This window comes from Mixophyes fleayi, chromosome 12, assembly GCF_038048845.1.
Source record: "Mixophyes fleayi isolate aMixFle1 chromosome 12, aMixFle1.hap1, whole genome shotgun sequence".
Lineage (NCBI taxonomy): Eukaryota > Metazoa > Chordata > Amphibia > Anura > Limnodynastidae > Mixophyes > Mixophyes fleayi.
The window spans coordinates 74787550-74807234 of record NC_134413.1 but is presented as its reverse complement, the minus strand read 5'-3'; positions in this window follow the sequence as shown (position 1 = coordinate 74807234).

Here is a 19685-nt window from a genome sequence, read left to right as displayed (position 1 = left end):
TCTGTACAGCGCTGTGGAATCAGTGGCGCTATATAAATAAATGGTGATTGTGATTGTAACCAGCAGGGATCGCTCTTGTCTATGGCTGCTACACTTACATTTTTAACTGTATGATTCGTTCATTCCTGTGCATATAGCTCTTTTAAAAGGTCCAATCAAACTTGCCTATAACGTTACCTATTCTTTTCTTGTACTACAAACTAAATGCTGAGAGCTTTAATCATTTTCACCCTGCAGCCAGCAGGGGTCACTGTTGCTTACGGCTTGACATGTTCACTTTTTAAACTACACTCTTCATTCATTACTGAACTTCTTCCTCTTCCTAAAGACCCAGGTGTGTTTAACCCCTTGGTGTTTTTTATACTTTAGTCCCACTTTCCCGTTGCCAGCCTGTGGAGGGGGAACTTCGAGGGAGATGGGTGAACATGTCGGCTTACCTTTGGAAAGTGTGGGAGGAACAGACGTTGGACAAATTAGACTAAAAACAAGATGGATAATCAGTTTCTGGCTTTATGTCTTGTACAAAGGGGGTCCCGGGTGGGCTTGACATTTCCTGAGATGACCCGGGCACTCTATTTTGTCACACCTGTGACCATTCATGCCCCCTGGGCCTGGGGATCCCACCCCCCTTTATACTGGCTTACTACAAGATCCCCCCTCTATAAGGGTGGCATAGAGCATTTCAGCTGCACTTTCAGAAGAGGGTATCCCCATGACCGCTGTCTGCAGAGCTATTTCACACAAGATACGTCAAGCTGGCCCCGGAAAAAACCCCACCCACCACCCACGACTGGTCCCGCCTCCTCCAACCGCTTTGACCGGCGCCTTGGGCCTACATTTAAAGGACTTGTACTGCTAGGGGGGGGGGGGGGCGATTGGCCCGATCGCCCCCTCCCCCCTGGATCCGCCACTACTGAGGGCAAAATTTCTCATCTGCTGCTGCTGACATATAGACAATATAGGATCTGCACAATATTGGTACGTGATCGCTATTTGAGGACTTGTGGGTGCAGAGGTACAATTTGGCATCTTTGCCGTTTGTTCCAAAACACCTCATCCCGACACCAACCTAACAAGCTCTACTAGAGAGTTATAGTAAAGGGACTATTAGGATAACCCCCATTATGACCTTATATTTATAAATAAATGGTGATGATGATGACCTTATATTTGTCCACTGGAAACATTAGATGATATATGTAAAACAATAGTGTTGTGGCAGGAGTTTACTATAATGGTGATAGCAAGCTTGCTTGCAGAACCACTTGGTAAAGTAGCCATTGTTTGACTTCTCTTCCCCATAGTCGCTTCACCTTTTCCTAGAGCTCTCTTGCTAGTCTTATTGAGATGTGATAATCATTTTACAGCACAATAGTTTGGGCGTGTGCCAGGGATATGTGTGATATATTTTTGGTTAGTGCCCCCTTTAAATGAGTTTAAATGGTTTAAATTAGGCCTATCCAACCTGCGGCCCTCCAGGTGTTGTGAAACTACAAGTCCCAGCATGCCCTACCAGCTATCAACTGGTTCTCTACTGGCAAAGCATGCTGGGGCTTGTAGTTTCACAACACCTGGAGGGCCGCAGGTTGGACAGGCCTGGTTTAAATGATGATTTGCAAATAATCCCAAAATCATGCAGCAAATTGTAGTAGAGGGAAAGTAATTAATAAATATTTTTCTTGTCATCCGACTCCTTTTGCCGAAGATGGTGATGACCGGATGATTTCTAATGTAATTTGTTGATCTTATGGAAAGAAACTTCAGTTCCTCCCAGTAAACAGTCGCTATATACCTGAGCATGCTCTCTGGACTTTTTATTCGGTAGCTGATCTCAGTTAGTGGGACAGCTAACAGAACCATCCCAAAGCCGTTTGGAGGAAGCGGTTGGGGAACTGAAGAAGCAAATGTCATCTGGCAAAGGTCTGATGCTCTAGAAAAGGTTAGTGAGCACTCGAGAGGCTTGGACATTTCAAACCAGTTCGATACTTGATCGACAACCATTTGTGGCTTGCGAGAGCCGTTTCCATTCGCGGTTCGTGGATTCCATGCAAGGTTCACGTTTGCTGTGTACATTAAATTTAATGTTGTTGTTTTTTTATTTTTAGCACATTCAAAATAATATTTTTAATATAGCGTTTGAAAAAAAAAAAAATTAAGTCGAACTGTGAAGCTTATGGTGTTCGCTGTTTGCTATTCGTGTTCCACGTTCATCATTCCCAGTAAAAAAAAAGTCTAAATTATCCAAATTTAACTTAAACAAGTTGCTTGAATATGTGCCAACCAACCAGAAAGTGCATGTATCAGCTGGAATCAGTGCAAACTGGTTCAAATATAGTCGAGCCAGCTTGAAAATGTTTGAACCACTTCAAAATTCTTGATTTTTTTATTTGGTTAAAAAATTCAGGAAATCCTGAAGATTCTTAGAACCAATTTGCCAAACAGGTGCGAGAATTGAACAGCGACCAGTTTGAGTATATCTACTGGGCACTACTAAATATGTTCTTTCTTTTATACACTATATGGACAAAAGTATCCGGACGCTTGACCATTACACCAACAGGGACTGTAATGACATTGTATTCAAATACATATACTTTAATATGGAGTTGATACCCCTTTTACAGTGATAACAGCTTCCACTCTTCTTGGAAGGTTTTCCACAAGATGTTGGATTGTTTCTGTGGGAATTTGTGCCCAGTCATTCTGTAGAGCATTTATGAGGTCAGGCACTGATGTTGGACGAGAAGGTCTGGCTCACAGTCTCCGTTCCAGTTCATCCCAGAGGTATTTGATGGGGTTGGGGTCAGGGCTCTGTGTGGAAAAGTCAAGTTCTTCCACACCAAACTCATCAAACCATGTCTTTGTAGTACTTGCTTTGTGCACTGGGGCACAGTCATGTTGGAATAGAAAAGTGCCTTCCCCAAACTGTTGCCACAAAGTTGGAAGCATAGCATTGTCCAAAATGACTTGGTACGCTGAAGCAATAAGATTGCCCTTCACTGGAGATAATGGGCCTAGCCCAAACCCTGAAAAACAGCCCCATGCTATTATCCCTCCTCCACCAAACTTCACAGTTAGCATAATGCAGTCAGGCAGGTAACGTTCTCCCAGCATCCACCAAACCCAGACTCGTCCATCTGACTGCCAAACAGAGAAGCGTGATTCATCACTCCACAGAACACGTTTCCACTGCTCCACAGTCCAATGTCTGTGTGCTTTACACCACTCCATCCGACGCTTGGCATTGGTCTTGGTGATGTGAGGCTTGCATGCAGCTGCTCAGCCATGCAAACCCATTCCATTAAGCTCCCGCTGCACAGTTTTTGTGCTTACATTAATGCCAGTGGAAGTTCAGAACTCTTCAGCTATGGAATCAGCAGAGCGTTGGTGACTTTTACGCACCATGCGCCTTACCAGTCGTTGACCCCGCTCTGTGATTTTACGTGGTTTTCCGCTTCGTGCTGTTGTTCCTAAATGCTTCCATTTTCTAATAATATCACTTACAGTTGACCGTGGAATATCCAGCAGGGATGAAATTTCACGAACCGTCTTATCGCAAAGGTGGCATCCTATCACAGTACCACGCTTGAGGTCACTGAGCTTGTCAGAACAACCCATTATGTATTACAAATATCTGCAAATGGAGACTGCATGGCTAGGTGCTTGATGTTATACACCTCTGGCAACGGGTCTGATTGAAACACCTCAATTTAATAATTTAAACAGGTGTGGCCAAATACTTTTGTCCATATAGTGCACAATATATGCTTTAACCTTCCGAAACACAACTTGTACCAACATGATAGAACTTACAAAATTAGAGTTTTTAAACAAATTTTGCTGCACCTCAATATATTCTGCCCACCCTCAGTCGTCAACACCACATGAACCTATTTCTAGATTCTTCCGTGACTTTCCACTAAATTCTTCCAGTCAACACAATATTATCGCACATTCCTTGCGGCTGAAGCATTTTTTTCTCCTTCATGGTAAAATGATCCTGGGTTTGTAAAAATTTCGTCAACAAGGAAACCCGTCGGAGTCACTAAGAGTTGAATAGCGACTACATGTATTTGCTTGTTTCCTAAACAGCTTATCTGAAGGTGCCCCCCTCGCCGGGCGCCGTTAGTTCCATTCACGAGAATGCTGATAATCACAAAAATTAATCTACTGCCACCAGTTTTTTCGGTGTTTATAAATGCTTGATATCCTATTGATAATATGGTACCAGCATAAAATTCCCCATCAACAACCAGCGTCTTTTTTCCCTCCCGTCTTGAAATATTTGAAAACATGATTCCAAAAATCAACGTAACCCCTTCATGACAGGAAGGTTTCCGTCCTTCACCTATACGCGACGGAAGAAGCCATTTTGTTGACTACACCAACATGGAAGCCTGTCACCGGTTCCTAGTAAATTGATAGGCTAAGCATTTTTTTCCTCTGGTTTTGTTTCAAAGTATTGCCTTTTTGTCATAGCAGCTGTCCATCAAGCCTATATAAGGCACATTTGGGTGTGGCTCTCACCCAGCCCTTGCTAGATGTAAACCCCTATACCTGGGAGGTGAGTGCATCTGATTTCCACTGCATTTTAATGGTGTTTAAAGCATATAGGTCAGTGTAGGATCTGCATATAATGAGGTGCCCTTGACATTGGGATGCAGGCTTAAATGTTTTGATCAAAATATGGACTAATACCTCGAGTTTTCATTTTGCTAGACACACACAGATATGCAGTGTGAAGGATAAGCGCTGACAGCTGTCTTTTTGTTTTGTATACATATATGGGCAGTTATATTGCCACGCAGCTGGTACCACATACAATATGGGATATACCGAGCGCGGGCTTATTGCCAAGAAGCTGGTACCATATATAAAGTGGGATATACCGAGTGCGGGTTTGTTTTTTCTCTAATTATTTTTTTCAGGCTGCCAAATCCCTTTATTTTTAGGCACTATGCTTGCGCAAGTCGTTAAGCCGCCAAATTGCCAATTTCTTTGTCAGCCAGCGTTCCGATTTATAATGTTTGCGCCCAAATCCTCAGATTCTTATGGGTTCACCTCATACCTCCCAGGAGACTCCGACATTTCACGGAGGTCTCCTTTACTCCCTTTGAAGTGGGCGGAGCTTCACACGATTTGATTCAAACCGCCGTGCAATGACATGTATTGCATAGTTGTGCGGTGGTGGCGGGAGGGGGGGGATGATAATCACATTGTCATGCCCTCCCCGCTTGTCCAAAATTTAGGCAAGTACGGTTCACCAGTAGGGAAGGGACCCCAGTGAGATACTAGCCATCTTCTAAAATGAATTCATTTATTAAATGAAAGGTACATTGCCGTTAAAAAGTCATTGTCGATATGCTTCATCTCTATATTTTCCATGTCCCTTTTACAAACGAGAGGCTGCTTTGACACAGTAGGATTTTGTTAGACTTTCCAGTTGTTGGAAGTAGATTCTACATTATGTACAAGCCAATAGTGTGTAGACTAGTAGTGGTAGAGTTACGTATGTCACTTGCCCCGGATAAGACACAGCTCTTTAAATTAATTTCCTAGATTAAGCTGCTCCCCCCTTCCAAATAGCGCAAGCTTCCAAGTAGCAAAGATTGAACCACTGATTGGTGGAAGTTTTGGAAAAAAAAACACATTTCGTTATATGGCACACATGGATAATTTCATAATACCACCTGGTATATATCATAATATACAGGGGTCTATTTTTTTTTTGGCATGGGTTTCCTCCGGGTGCTCCGGTTTCTTCCCACACTCAAAAAACATACTGGTAGGTTAATTGACTTCTATCAAATTGACCCTAGTCTGTGTGTATGTGTGTGTGTGTGTGTGTGTGTGTGTGTGTGTGTTTTAGAGAATTTAGACTGTAAGCCCCAATGGGACAGGGACTGATGTGAGTGAGTTCTCTGTACAGCGTCTGAATGAATTAATATACAGTAACGTCTCCACAGTAATGTCTACTTACTTACTTACTTCATATCCGATGTGATCTATTGCTGTTGATATTTAACAAAGAGATTGAATATCAGTTAAGCAGCTGTGACATCATCGCCCCTGTGTATAAATCCACCAATCCGCATAGTGCATTTAGTAAGTGCAAGTATGCAAGTGTGTCAGTCACACTCTGCTCACATGACAACTTGAAGCAGACCCTCGTGGACATATTTAGTTATGTATAACTATTTCAGGTACATTTTTTTCTGCTCAGTAATACGCACCATTTGATATAATGTCAAATTGTCATTCTAATTACTCTTTAAACCAAATTTTTTATCCCCTAAGGCAATATTCCCTGTTTCTATCTCAGCTTAAGCTGGGTACACACTACACTGTTTTCGTGCAATAATCGTCTCAAACAACTGACATACGACCGCTCGTTCAAAAGTCTGGTCAGTGTGTGCAGTGACACGATGGCCGAAAGTCTGCCCAAATGGACGATTGTCGCCTCATTTGGTTGGTCGTACCGTTTAATATTTTCGTTCCAATCTCGTTTCCGCTGTGTAGTGTGTATAAACTTCCGACCGATGCACAACAGTGAGTACGAAATTACAGTCATTGCTCACGACAACATGGCTGTAAAAAGTCGCTTAAGGGACGTCCGCTCTTCCCTTTATTGTCCTAAACAAGGCTAGTGTGTATGCAGTCCATGGACCGAGCGATCGGAACATCCATCGCATGTAAAACCGCTCGGCATAAAAAGTTGGTCGAAATTTTTGTAGTGTGTACCCAGCTTTACAAACCATATACTTGTCAGATTTGCAGTTCAGGATTCCAGTTTATTCTGCAGGTCTTTTTGAGCAGCCTGTCAATCACTGTTGGAGTGGCCTGGAGTTATTTAACCAGCCAGCGCAACGGAATGCAGATAAAATAAATATTGCAATCAGGTTACAGCCTGGGAAAACACTGTCGGAGAAAAAGTCCCAATCAAGACGAATCAAAATATTATCCTATCAGTTCAAGCATATGGCTTGCGAACCAATGAGGCCCACCGACGAAAGATCATTATTATTATTTAATTAAAAATTTTCTGAATTCCAGGAATGATTGCAAAGTATAGCTGATCAAACAGGCACGGAAGTATTTGAAGTTGTAGCTGTGGGTACCAGTGAATGGAATATGAAAGGACTTATCTATTTATTTTTATATCTTTAACCGTCTACGGGTAGCAACACGCTCCCTTAACCCAAATAGTTTCTATAAAACAAGGAGCAAACCTATCTCCAAAGAACGGTTTATAGACGAGACTGTGATGAATCTCACAGTAGATGGTATATTTCAATTTAACATTTTACCGTAGTTTCTAGTACCCAGTGATGGAAACTTCACTAAGTTTTATGGTGTAGATCATCATCATCATCATCAGTGGTTAGCACTTCTGCCTCACAGCACTGGGGTCATGAGTTCAATTCCCGACCATGGCCTTATCTGTGTTGAGTTTGTATGTTCTCCCCATGTGTGCGTGGGTTTCCTCCGGGTGCTCCAGTTTCCTCCCACACTCCAAAAACATACTGGTAGGTTAATTGGCTCCTATCAAAATTGACCCTTGCCTGTGTCTCTCTGTCTGTGTGTGTGTGTGGGGGAATTTAGACTGTAAGCTCCAATGGGGCAGAGACTGATGGGAGTGAGTTCTCTGTACAGCGCTGCGGAATTAGTGGAGCTATATAAATAAATGGTGATGATGACTTAACTTCAAAGTGACTTTACTTCTTGTTCCACCATGTGCTAAAGATTTTAAAGAGCATTTGTACCTGGTGCGTTCCGTGATATGAGTGAGATGAGCACACAAGAACTTTTTCCTAAATAGATGTTGTATTTTCCTTGATGCCCAATAAACTGTGAGCGCATGTTCGGCCAGACTCAAAAAGTACTCAAAAGTAAGTAAGGCTAAACCATGTTGCATTGGAGGGAGGGAGGGGTAAATTTAAAATGTGATGGCAGATTTACAGTTGGGGTAGGACATGTTCTAGATCTACTTTAAATTTCAGTGTACAAGTAAGCTATCAAGTATTTGTGTGCTACATGAAAAAACAGCCAGTATTTAACTTATGTGCAAAGTAATAAACTAATTTGCACCCCTTGCATTGGGACATGGTTTTGCCCAGAAAAATTTGAGTAAGAAAACTTACCCAATTTTTTGCTTAACTTTCCCTAATAAATCAAGCCCCTTGTCACCAGGTTATCACGTAAAAAAACAATACAATATTTATAATGTTTGTCTTTACAAAGCCAATAATATTGAACAAAGCCTGCTTGACATGATTTTACTAGTCAAGGGAACTCCTGCGGGAAATATATTGTTTTTAGCTTACCTGATATTTCCCAATAACGCCCCTTTGCATCTAGAATAAAATAGTCGGAATAGAATGTAACCACAGATGAAGCAGAAAAGGAAATACAGTTTATAGGATGAACAAAGTTAGCTCATACTTACCAACTTTTTGTAGTTGGCGTCCGGGAGCCTCCGGGGGGAGGTGGGCGTGCGGGGGGCAGGGCTCCGAAAATCGCATCATTTTGGAGCCCCCCCCTCATGACGTAATGACGCAGACGCATCATTTTACAGCGGGGGGACGGGGTCAAGTGCCGTGATTCCCGGAGAATCGCAGGCTTTTGGACCTAATTCTGCCCACTTCACTAGGAAGACTCAACCGAGTCTCCCGGACATTCCGGGAGAGTTGGCAAGCATGACTGCATGACTTAGCTGCCATGTTTCTGTTTTAATAACAAGAGAACAATGGACTAATCTGAAACCATCTACAGTGATTTTGTCAATGATAAAACTGACAATGATTGGAGGACAGAGTGATATCCTTCCCCGGGGCTCGACTCAGCAGATTATTAGGAACATTTTAAAGGAAAAAAAATGCAGGTGACCCAGCCCGAAATAGCCCGCTATAGGACCGACCCCTCCCGCATGCTTGTGCACGCTTGTGCTATCTAAGGAGTATCTGTTTTGGTCTAGTGAAAAGTCACCAGAGTGCACTCTGTGTCTACTGATGGAGGCAAGTAGTTGCTGAACTTTTGACTGCCAGAGATGTCCATCAATCACCAGCGATACCTGTTTGTGACTCACAGTCACAGGCTGTCATCAGAAGCTTTCCGGAGCTGCTCTCCGATTGGTCGCCTCCATTGGTTTGACAATGGGCGTTGGTTCAGCTTGATTTGTGAAGCCGGAGAGTGAACTGTAAAGGCCGCCCTTCATTTCCAGCAGATGCAAGGAAGGAATTGTTGACATTTCATGAAGTCCTCTACCTTCAGATGTGTTCTTTGTCTCCATAAGAGGTTACAGGGTTATCTGCAATTAATACAAACAAACAACAAGACCTCAAGACCTGGCTATTCAGGCAATAAGTATAATACACAAATTTATATAACTTGTCTGGCTCCTGATTATCTCCTACTGTGACGTGTGCTCCTACAAGTTTAAAACATCTAGACATACTGAAATATTTCTTTAAATATTTATATCACCTTGAGAGGGTCTTATCATCATCATCATCATCATTTATTTATATAGCGCCACTATTTCCGCAGCGCTGTACAGAGAACTTACTCACATCAGTCCCTGCCCCATTGGAGCTTACAGTCTAAATTCCCTAACATATACACACACACAGACTAGGGTCAATTTTGATAGCAGCCAATTAACCTTCCAGTATGTTTTTGGAGTGTGGTAGGAAACCGGAGCACCCAGAGGAAACCCATGCAACCACAGGGAGAACATACAAACTCCACACAGATAAGGTCATGGTCGGGAATTGAACTCATGACCCCTGTGTTGTAAGGCAGAAGTGCTAACCACTGAGCCACTCTGCTGCCCACTGTCTTCCATATCAAACAAAGAGGGCTTCCTATAGTCTGGCATTTAAAGCAGCCTGATTAGAACAGTAATCCTACAATATCCCATTGGTTTAATTACACTATTATTCTGTATTAACGTTTTACAATTTAAAAAATAAATAAATTGACACTATATTTATTACGAAGATTATAGCGCATGAATAAATTTATGCTATAGAGGGAAGAATACGATCTTGGTTTCTACTGATACGATTCCACCTATGTCCGAGATAAAGCAGGATGTTTTAACAGTCTCAATAAGATTAGTTTAGTAAAAGCTGTATTTGGACATATATAAGCCAATACATTGACGTAATATGAAGGGGGTGGTAACCCCAGTCGAATTCAGTATATTTATTACAATTAGCCAGGGGGCTCGGCAGTCATGAGACGTCCTGGAAGAAGACGGTGCCCCAGGGTAGGGTGAGATCCGATATCTGACACGCTCACGACCAATCGTAGGGCACATGTGACCCCTTGCTCGCCAATCATGGGAACACTGAAGATATGATATACACAGAGCCGCTCTGTACATGGTTCACTGTCAACCATCTCAACAATGTGACAGCAATTAATCTCCCGGCAGATCTTTTAGGTCAACTGGAGGGGAAGTATGTGACTGTAACACAATGGTATAGATTGTAAAGTGAGTAAACTCTACTAGAATCGAGGAACAGCGAGTTGGGCCTCGCTTATGAACACATACCTTGGTTTTACTCCGTGAGTATTGACGTACATTGAGGTCGCTGCTTTCCGCGCTGGGGGACGCATCTGAAAGCTAGAACAGCGGACAGTCGTCTGGAGAGTTGCACTTTGCAAAAGTGTAAATGTCACATGTCAGTCCAACCTCCCACCCTGTATGTGCGAGTGCACATCCTTTCCTTCCCCTGTCTCCCATCTCCAGTTATAAGCATGCACCATTGCCAGAAACGCGTCAGTCCGCATTCACGCATATACGTTCCTTCCCTATGTGCGCATGCACAGCATGAATTTATGCTCCACAAACTGGTGTACGTTGCATCCAGCCCAACATGTCTTTAATAAATTAAAAGATAAACCATTCTTGCCCATTCTCCTGGACTCCCCGGAAGACAGGTCATCCTGCCCACTTCGGATGGGAGCCTCTACGACATGATTTTGCAGTGAATGGAGTCATTTTGGTCCCCGGCGGCAAGACACCGCTTTCGAGTCATTACGTCGCGGGGACAAAATGAAGCGCTCCCCTTCATCCTGACACTTCTGGGATCACCCAGAGGGAGTTAGTACATAGGCAAACCGAGGGGGGGAGGGGGTTTCCTAGGCCTGGAAACTCCCCTTCAAGCCTGGGGCACTGTATAATTGAGGTGGCTGGACCCTGCCCCCACTTCACACGGCTCTGCTTGAAAAGAGAGAGCTGCGTGCACCTAACAGTAGTGCATGCAGCATTGCCTATGTATATTATGGGGATAGGAAGAGTTGGAGAGCAGCCAAGCACTGTCTACAATTATAGCCACACCCCCATGCATGCTGGTCATGCCCACTGGCGGCGTGGTGTGGAAACCCCCTGCTACAAATCCTGCGTTTTCTCCTGGAGTAATAACTTGGTATGTGTGAGATAACCTCACTTTTTTTTATAAAGATGAATTCATATTTATTACATATAAGCCTAAAATATCAAATGTATATCAGTAAGCAGTCATCAGACTACCTCTAAATATAAAAGACATTTTAGATACATACACAGTCCCAAAGCAATTGAAAGTCCTGGATGGGACAATAAAATACTGTATATGCACCATTTGCAGTTTTGAACAATGCACGTCCCTGATAGAGATGACTGGGGTGACTGGAAATCACAGGAGTCATGTCAACAGGTGGGTCATTCAGGATGACCGTTTCGGTGACCTGGTTAGCGCCGTCAGATTGTATAAATTTTATTACACGTGGCGCTGTTGTGTGTGAAAACATCCATTACATTGCTTTTTTTTCCACCAACGGAGTCCCATTAAAGGACCCGCAGAGTGTCATCTCTTAACTTGTACAAAATTCAAGTCAATTGGCAGAAGAAAATGGCCGCCAGCCCCACCGGACAGCAAGAGACACTGTCCTTTCCACCCCTTTTATCCCATTTTCGTAACCACGCTCCGCAAAATAATCTCTCATTGTAGGACTGCTCCCCAATGAGGTAGCCCTCCTTCCCCCCAACTCCTCCCCCTCAGCCTGTAAAAACTACTGCTGCTCCACCTACGCCGCCATCTTTCTCCACAATCCTATCCACTTTGACGGAAATCTCGCCCACTCAGGGACCAAAACATCCAAGGTACATCTTTTGCCAATGGGGGGACTCTGTATCCCCCACTGTCTAGCTCACATCATGTCTCTGTCCCTGTCACATGCAGCTCCCAATCGGTCGTGTGGACAGGTCACTGCCTCCCACAGTGATCAGCACACTCATCTCCTAAAATAATCTGTGCCGCTGTGAGCATTCTGATGACCTGATTGGCCACAGAATGTTCTACCACCGAGCTAATTGAAGCCTGGGGACTGGAGGAGGGGCAGGAAATGAAGAACCAATAGAGTGGCTGCACAGATCCTGACTGGCCAATGGAATCACGGTGGCCACACCGCCTCCATTTTGGATTCTCCCGGATGGTAAGAGAAAAGTGCCGCCATTGCAGGGTTAAGTTAACTCCTTAGAAATACAGTATATATGTAGCAGCATCTTGTTGTCCATGAACTATGCATCAGTTTATCATCAGACATAACTCCTGTGTCATCCAGAGCGATGATTTAGTGATAATAAGAATTACGCCCTAGAATCCCTCCAGACGGATCTCCTGATACATACTATGAAACAGGCCTCTGTGCTATCATCGTTCACATCTCTTGTTTCATCTATTTCACAGCATGAGCAGACGAATGATGTACATAAACCTTATCATTGTGTGGAGGTTAACAGGCAATGGCATTCACTAGCATTCCAGGAACGTATCTGGCAGCAGATATGCAATGCAACTAACAGCATGCATAATGGATTCCAGTCTAAATACTTGTTGATCTGGCTTTAAAAAACACTCTATAATAATTAACACTATATATATATATATATATATATATATATATATATATATATACATACAGGGCCATCTTAACAACATTATGGGCCCCCGGGCAAAGCCGTGCACCGGGGCCCCTATCTATATATATATATATATATATATATATATATATATATATATATATATATACAAATATATATATAGATAGATATATAGATAGATATAAATAGATAGATATAGATAGATATAGATAAATAGATTTAGATAGATAGATATAGATAGATTTACTTGCTCAGTGACCCTTGAAGGTTTTTTTGCAGGTTTTTTCTTTTGCAGGAGTATTTATTCTAATTAAGAGTCCTGCCTATGGGGCCCCCTTGCCTGTGGGGCCCACAGGCACCTGCCCATCGTGCCCAATGGAAAAGATGGCCCAGTATATATATATATATATATAAAAGCCTGAGCATGGTTTTCTGAAAAATGAGCTCACCCGTTCTTAGGGGATCTGAGTAGGCTCACGAGCCGGCTCGGTACTTTTGCGCGTCCTCGGCTCTGAATGGAGGCAAAACGTCATTGTTGCGTTGTCGGATCTCGCGGGTTTTGGATTCCATAAGTACCTCCCTACCCAGGAGATTCAGTGCCATTGCTCACACAGAAACAGGAGGGATAGCAGTGTTCTTGTCACTCTCCAGTCTCCAGTGACAATGCTCAGCGCCATTGCTCACACAGAAACAGGGGTAGCAGTGTTCTTGTCACTCTCCAGTCTCCAGTGACATTGCTCAGTGCCATTGCTCACACAGAAACAGGGGTAGCAGTGTTCTTGTCACTCTCCAGTCTCCAGTGACATTGCTCAGTGCCATTGCTCACACAGAAACAGGGGTAGCAGTGTTCTTGTCACTCTCCAGTCTCCAGTGACATTGCTCAGTGCCATTGATCACACAGAAACAGGGGTAGCAGTGTTTTTGTCACTCTCCAGTCTCCAGTGACATTGCTCAGTGCCATTGCTCACATAGAAACAGGGGTAGCGGTGTTCTTGTCACTCTCCAGTCTCCAGTGACATTGCTCACACAGAAACAGGGGTAGGAGTGTTCTTGTCACTCTCCAGTCTCCAGTGACATGCCATTGCTCACACAGAAACAGGGGTAACGGTGTTCTTGTCACTCTCCAGTCTCCAGTGACATTGCTCAGTGCCATTGCTCACACAGAAACAAGGGTAGCGGTGTTTTTGTCACTCTCCAGTCTCCAGTGACTTTGCTCAGTGCCATTGATCACACAGAAACAGGGGTAGCAGTGTTATTGACACTCTCCAGTCTCCAGTGACATTGCTCAGTACCATTGCTCATACAGAAACAGGGGTAGTCGTGATCTTGTCACTCTCCAGTCTCCAGTGACATTGCTCACACAGAAACAGGGGTAGCGGTGTTCTTGTCACTCTCCAGTCTCCATTGACATTGCTCAGTGCCATTGATCACACAGAAACAGGGGTAGCAGTGTTCTTGACACTCTCCAGTCTCCAGTGACATTGCTCAGTGCCATTGCTCACACAGAAACAGGGGTAGCGGTGTTCTTGTCACTCTCCAGTCTCCAGTGACTTTGCTCAGTGCCATTGATCACACAGAAACAGGGGTAGCAGTGTTCTTGTCACTCTCCAGTCTCCAGTGACATTGCTCAGTGCCATTGCTCACATAGAAACAGGGGTAGCAGTGTTCTTGTCACTCTCCAGTCTCCAGTGACATTGCTCACACAGAAACAGGGGTAGGAGTGTTCTTGTCACTCTCCAGTCTCCAGTGACATTGCTCAGTGCCATTGCTCACATAGAAACAGGGGTAGCGGTGTTCTTGTCACTCTCCAGTCTCCAGTGACATTGCTCACACAGAAACAGGGGTAGGAGTGTTCTTGTCACTCTCCAGTCTCCAGTGACATGCCATTGCTCACACAGAAACAGGGATAGCGGTGTTCTTGTCACTCTCCAGTCTCCAGTGACATTGCTCAGTGCCATTGCTCACATAGAAACAGGGGTAGCGGTGTTCTTGTCACTCTCCAGTCTCCAGTGACATTGCTCACACAGAAACAGGGGTAGGAGTGTTCTTGTCACTCTCCAGTCTCCAGTGACATGCCATTGCTCACACAGAAACAGGGGTAACGGTGTTCTTGTCACTCTCCAGTCTCCAGTGACATTGCTCAGTGTCATTGCTCATACAGAAACAGGGGTAGCAGTGTTCTTGACACTCTCCAGCCTCCAGTGACATTGCTTAGTGCCATTGATCACACAGAAACAGGGGTAGTCGTGTTCTTGTCACTCTCCAGTCTCCAGTGACATTGCTCAGTGCCATTGCTCACACAGAAACAGGGGTAGCGGTGTTCTTGTCACTCTCCAGTCTCCAGTGACTTTGCTCAGTGCCATTGATCACACAGAAACAGGGGTAGCAGTGTTATTGACACTCTCCAGTCTCCAGTGACATTCCTCAGTACCATTGCTCATACAGAAACAGGGGTAGTCGTGATCTTGTCACTCTCCAGTCTCCAGTGACATTGCTCACACAGAAACAGGGGTAGCGGTGTTCTTGTCACTCTCCAGTCTCCATTGACATTGCTCAGTGCCATTGATCACACAGAAACAGGGGTAGCAGTGTTCTTGACACTCTCCAGTCTCCAGTGACATTGCTCAGTGCCATTGCTCACATAGAAACAGGGGTAGCGGTGTTCTTGTCACTCTCCAGTCTCCAGTGACATTGCTCACACAGAAACAGGGGTAGGAGTGTTCTTGTCACTCTCCAGTCTCCAGTGACATGCCATTGCTCACACAGAAACAGGGGTATCAGTGTTCTTGTCACTCTCCAGTCTCCAGTGACATTGCTCAGTGCCATTGATCACACAGAAACAGGGGTAGCGGTGTTCTTGTCACTCTCCAGTCTCCAGTGACATTGCTCACACAGAAACAGGGGTAGGAGTGTTCTTGTCACTCTCCAGTCTCCAGTGACATGCCATTGCTCACACAGAAACAGGGGTAACGGTGTTCTTGTCACTCTCCAGTCTCCAGTGACATTGCTCAGTGCCATTGCTCATACAGAAACAGGGGTAGCAGTGTTCTTGACACTCTCCAGTCTCCAGTGACATTGCTCAGTGCCATTGCTCACACAGAAACAGGGGTAGCGGTGTTCTTGTCACTCTCCAGTCTCCAGTGACATTGCTCAGTGCCATTGATCACACAGAAACAGGTGTAGCAGTGTTCTTGTCACTCTCCAGTCTCCAGTGACATTGCTCAGTGCCATTGATCACACAGAAACAGGGGTAGCAGTGTTCTTGTCACTCTCCAGTCTTCAGTGACATTGCTCAGTGCCATTGCTCATACAGAAACAGGAGGGGTAGCAGTGTTCTTGTCACTTGTCAAAAATTGACTGGAAATGACTGGAAATTAATGTTATTTAGGTTAATAATAAATACTTGAAAACTAAAATCTCTGCTTTTATCCATTGCGCAGGGTGTCCCGGTAAAGTGACTAATACTACTAACGCTCCGAACTAGTATCACCTGCACAGTTGTAGTACTCAGCTGCCTTTCGCCAATACTGTTGCGATAATTAACTTTCAAAAATTGCCGTCATCATTGTAATTGCTAAAACTTTCATAAATTGATCCCATTTATCTTTCCTTAGTTCTGATAAGCTCCCAAAACACAAGATTTTGGGGCAATGTAGAACTACTAATTCCTCTTGATAACTAATACATTTCGGATAAAAAAAACAATTGTGTTTCATGATCCACCTGCCCCCCCCCCCCCCCAGTTTAGGGGCCACCCAGGGGTAAGTTGCTGATGTTAAATGTTCCAGGTCACTCTTACAAAATTTGAGTCTGGGAGGTGTTTTGTATAAAGCTTGCAAAATCCCTTTCTCTCCAGGGAAAAACACCCTGGGGCCATTTCTGTAAATACAGGTTTTGCATTTTTTGTTGTTTTTTTGGATTAAATCAAAAGTAAATTTGTGCAAATATTTGAAAATACCAAACGCTTTACGTTCCCATAAATATAATTACATACCGTACACCCTTTCATAGCGACAGTGTGTTTACATAGGAACTGCTTTGTGCTTCCAAAAAGCAGACCTTTCCTGTAAATGTCATCAGTAGAAGATGCTTTGCAGACCTACAGTACATGTAGGAAGCTAGAGGTCGTCTTAAGGTCCATCCTTTTGATGCTTACACAATTCTTCATTCCTTGGTCAATACAGCACCCACCTTTACATTCCTTGCGACTTCTTATGTATTTTAATGGATGATTTTAGCCTAATTTCTTTTTAATATTTGGTAGAAACAATTCTACACGCCCAGCACACACATTCCATCGAAATTCTATGACCGTTGCTGTTCCCACCCTTCTCCAAGGGACTTTAACAAAGCATCGTTAGCTGATTAATCACGGCTCAAATTAGCATGTGCAAACCATTAAGACGTGGTATGTGCTTGTAGGTTCAGAAGTTCGTTAGTATTGGCTCTGGATAGTTGGATCCTTTCTTGATTGGATCCATTATTAGAATGAAGTTGAATGAAGATGATGGACTTCTATAAACTATAAAGTCCTCTCCGCCAAGTTATAGAGAGGTCAAATTAATAAGCTTCAGCTACTGGCATTATGTTTTGGTGGACGAGCCGCTAGCGTTTTTAGGTGGTTGTCCACTTGTCTTAAATTTACACTCGTTAAACACAACCGGCCTGCTTTTAAAATCATTTCCGGAGACATTCAGCTGTTAATCAGATTTTTCGCAGTGATTGTCAAGGTCAAATGTGTATAGCTACCCAGTTCTTGTAGACTAGTTGGCACACTGGCACCTGTGTTTTCCAACATCTGTGGAACCAGGGGTTGCCTAGCTTGGGTGTAGACAGACCTTGAGCCACTACCACCCCTGTTATGAACTGACAGCGAGCTACTGGTCAGAGATTGTCAGTACCAGGGATCCAATCCCAGAAAGCCTTAAGAACGTCTGTGATAATCCTGGACGTCTGGATATTCGTATTCCAGGACCAACTATTGGTTTCCATGTGTTGGACGTTCTAAGAAGTCCCAGGTAGGAGTATCAGGTAATGTTTCTGTAGTGCCATACTCCTCATGGGATTCTATAGGAAACCATAAACTGTCCTTAAAAATAGTCATCATTTTTTACCATAGTCTCTAAAAATACCTCCAGTTTTGAGCCAGTTAAATTTACTTTCTCCACTTTATAGAATCCTTAGTGTGTGTATAACACAGTATAATATATTGTTTTTTAAAAAAAACAGGCGTGACGAAAAGCTTTGCAGAGTATATAGAGTTTTGCAAATGTTTCACTCTTCTCTACTAGTGATAGATTAGACTATAGACACACCATAATAAGATAATTAACTATTCTGATCTTCATTACCACTCCCAGAACAAGTCATTTAATTATTGAATAAGGTGTTACTTTTCACATTTTCAACCTTTCATCATTTTTATGTTGCAAGTTGTTTACTCCCTCTACCAACGCTTTGCCCGTCTCCTTTCTGTGCCAGGAGATATTACCCGCCTGGGGTCATATCACCGAGACATCAGCATCAGTGGCAGACAGAAGTGTACACACCCAAGACGAAAGCTGTATGACTATATTCACAGACCATGAGATTCATGTTCATTAAAGACCTCTGCAAACGATCACTTTTGTATTCCCGGCAAAACCAATTATCTATGTAAGTGGGGTTTTGGGACTGTTTGTGCTTGTTGTGTAGGTGAGTTGTGTGGTGATGCCTACGGTGGAGGATGGAAGTTCCAGGACCTTTTGTTGGGTAGTAGTTCGGAGTTCCGTGGCACAAGGATGAAGGGTGTATTTAACGATCTAAATAGAAAATGAGAAAAGGGGACGTTCAGGGTTGTAAGTCTTGTGGTGCAAATAATCTTGGCTCGTTAGTTGTGGTTGGTGAGATCAATACGGTATTTGGGGGGTTCTGTGGTTTAGATTGTGTTACTTTGCGTTATTAGCTGTATGTAGTGGGTCAGAAGTGGGTCAATTATTTATGTATCGTATCTTATATGAACTCTTTCAACAAACGGCGCTTGTGGTAACCCTGCCGGCGGTAAGATTGGGAAGCCTACTTGACCAGTATCACAGTGGTACTTGTAATTTTATCTCTATCCCATGATCCCACAATAAAACGCTTTATTCTGTGAATAAATCATTTTTTAGATTTTCTTTTTTAATTCTCTTCATTTCATTTATTATTCAAAGCGTTTAACAATTAAATAATCCAGAATACAGAGCAAGCGATGACAGGTGGAAACAGTTAGATAACACATTGTTGTGCGAGACAAGGTAATTAGCGGTGAATTACAAACCGTGCTTCAGTAGTTTAGACCATAAAGATTAGTTCAATAGACAGACAGAAAAAGAAACCCTGTGAATTGTGTTTAATGCGAATATGGATGGGTTGTGCTGGGGGGGAAGGGGGGTATTTATAAAATGAAATGCTTTATGACGTGCCTGGGAGTCAGGTGTTGAAATGTGAATACCAGGAATCCCAAACAGTGTGAAAGTTGTTGTTGTTAATATAGTCCTTTCTGGAGATAAACCACTTTATTTCATCCCAAAATGAGTTAATTTTGGGACATGTCCGCCAGAAGTCATCATCATCATCAACATTTATTTATAATTCCGTAGCGCCTTACAATCGGGAACAAACATTAATAAAACAATACTGGGTAATACATACAGACAGAGAGGTAAGAGAACCCTGCTCGGAAGCTTACAATCTATGGGACAATAGGAGTTTGAAACACAAGGGCATGTGCTAC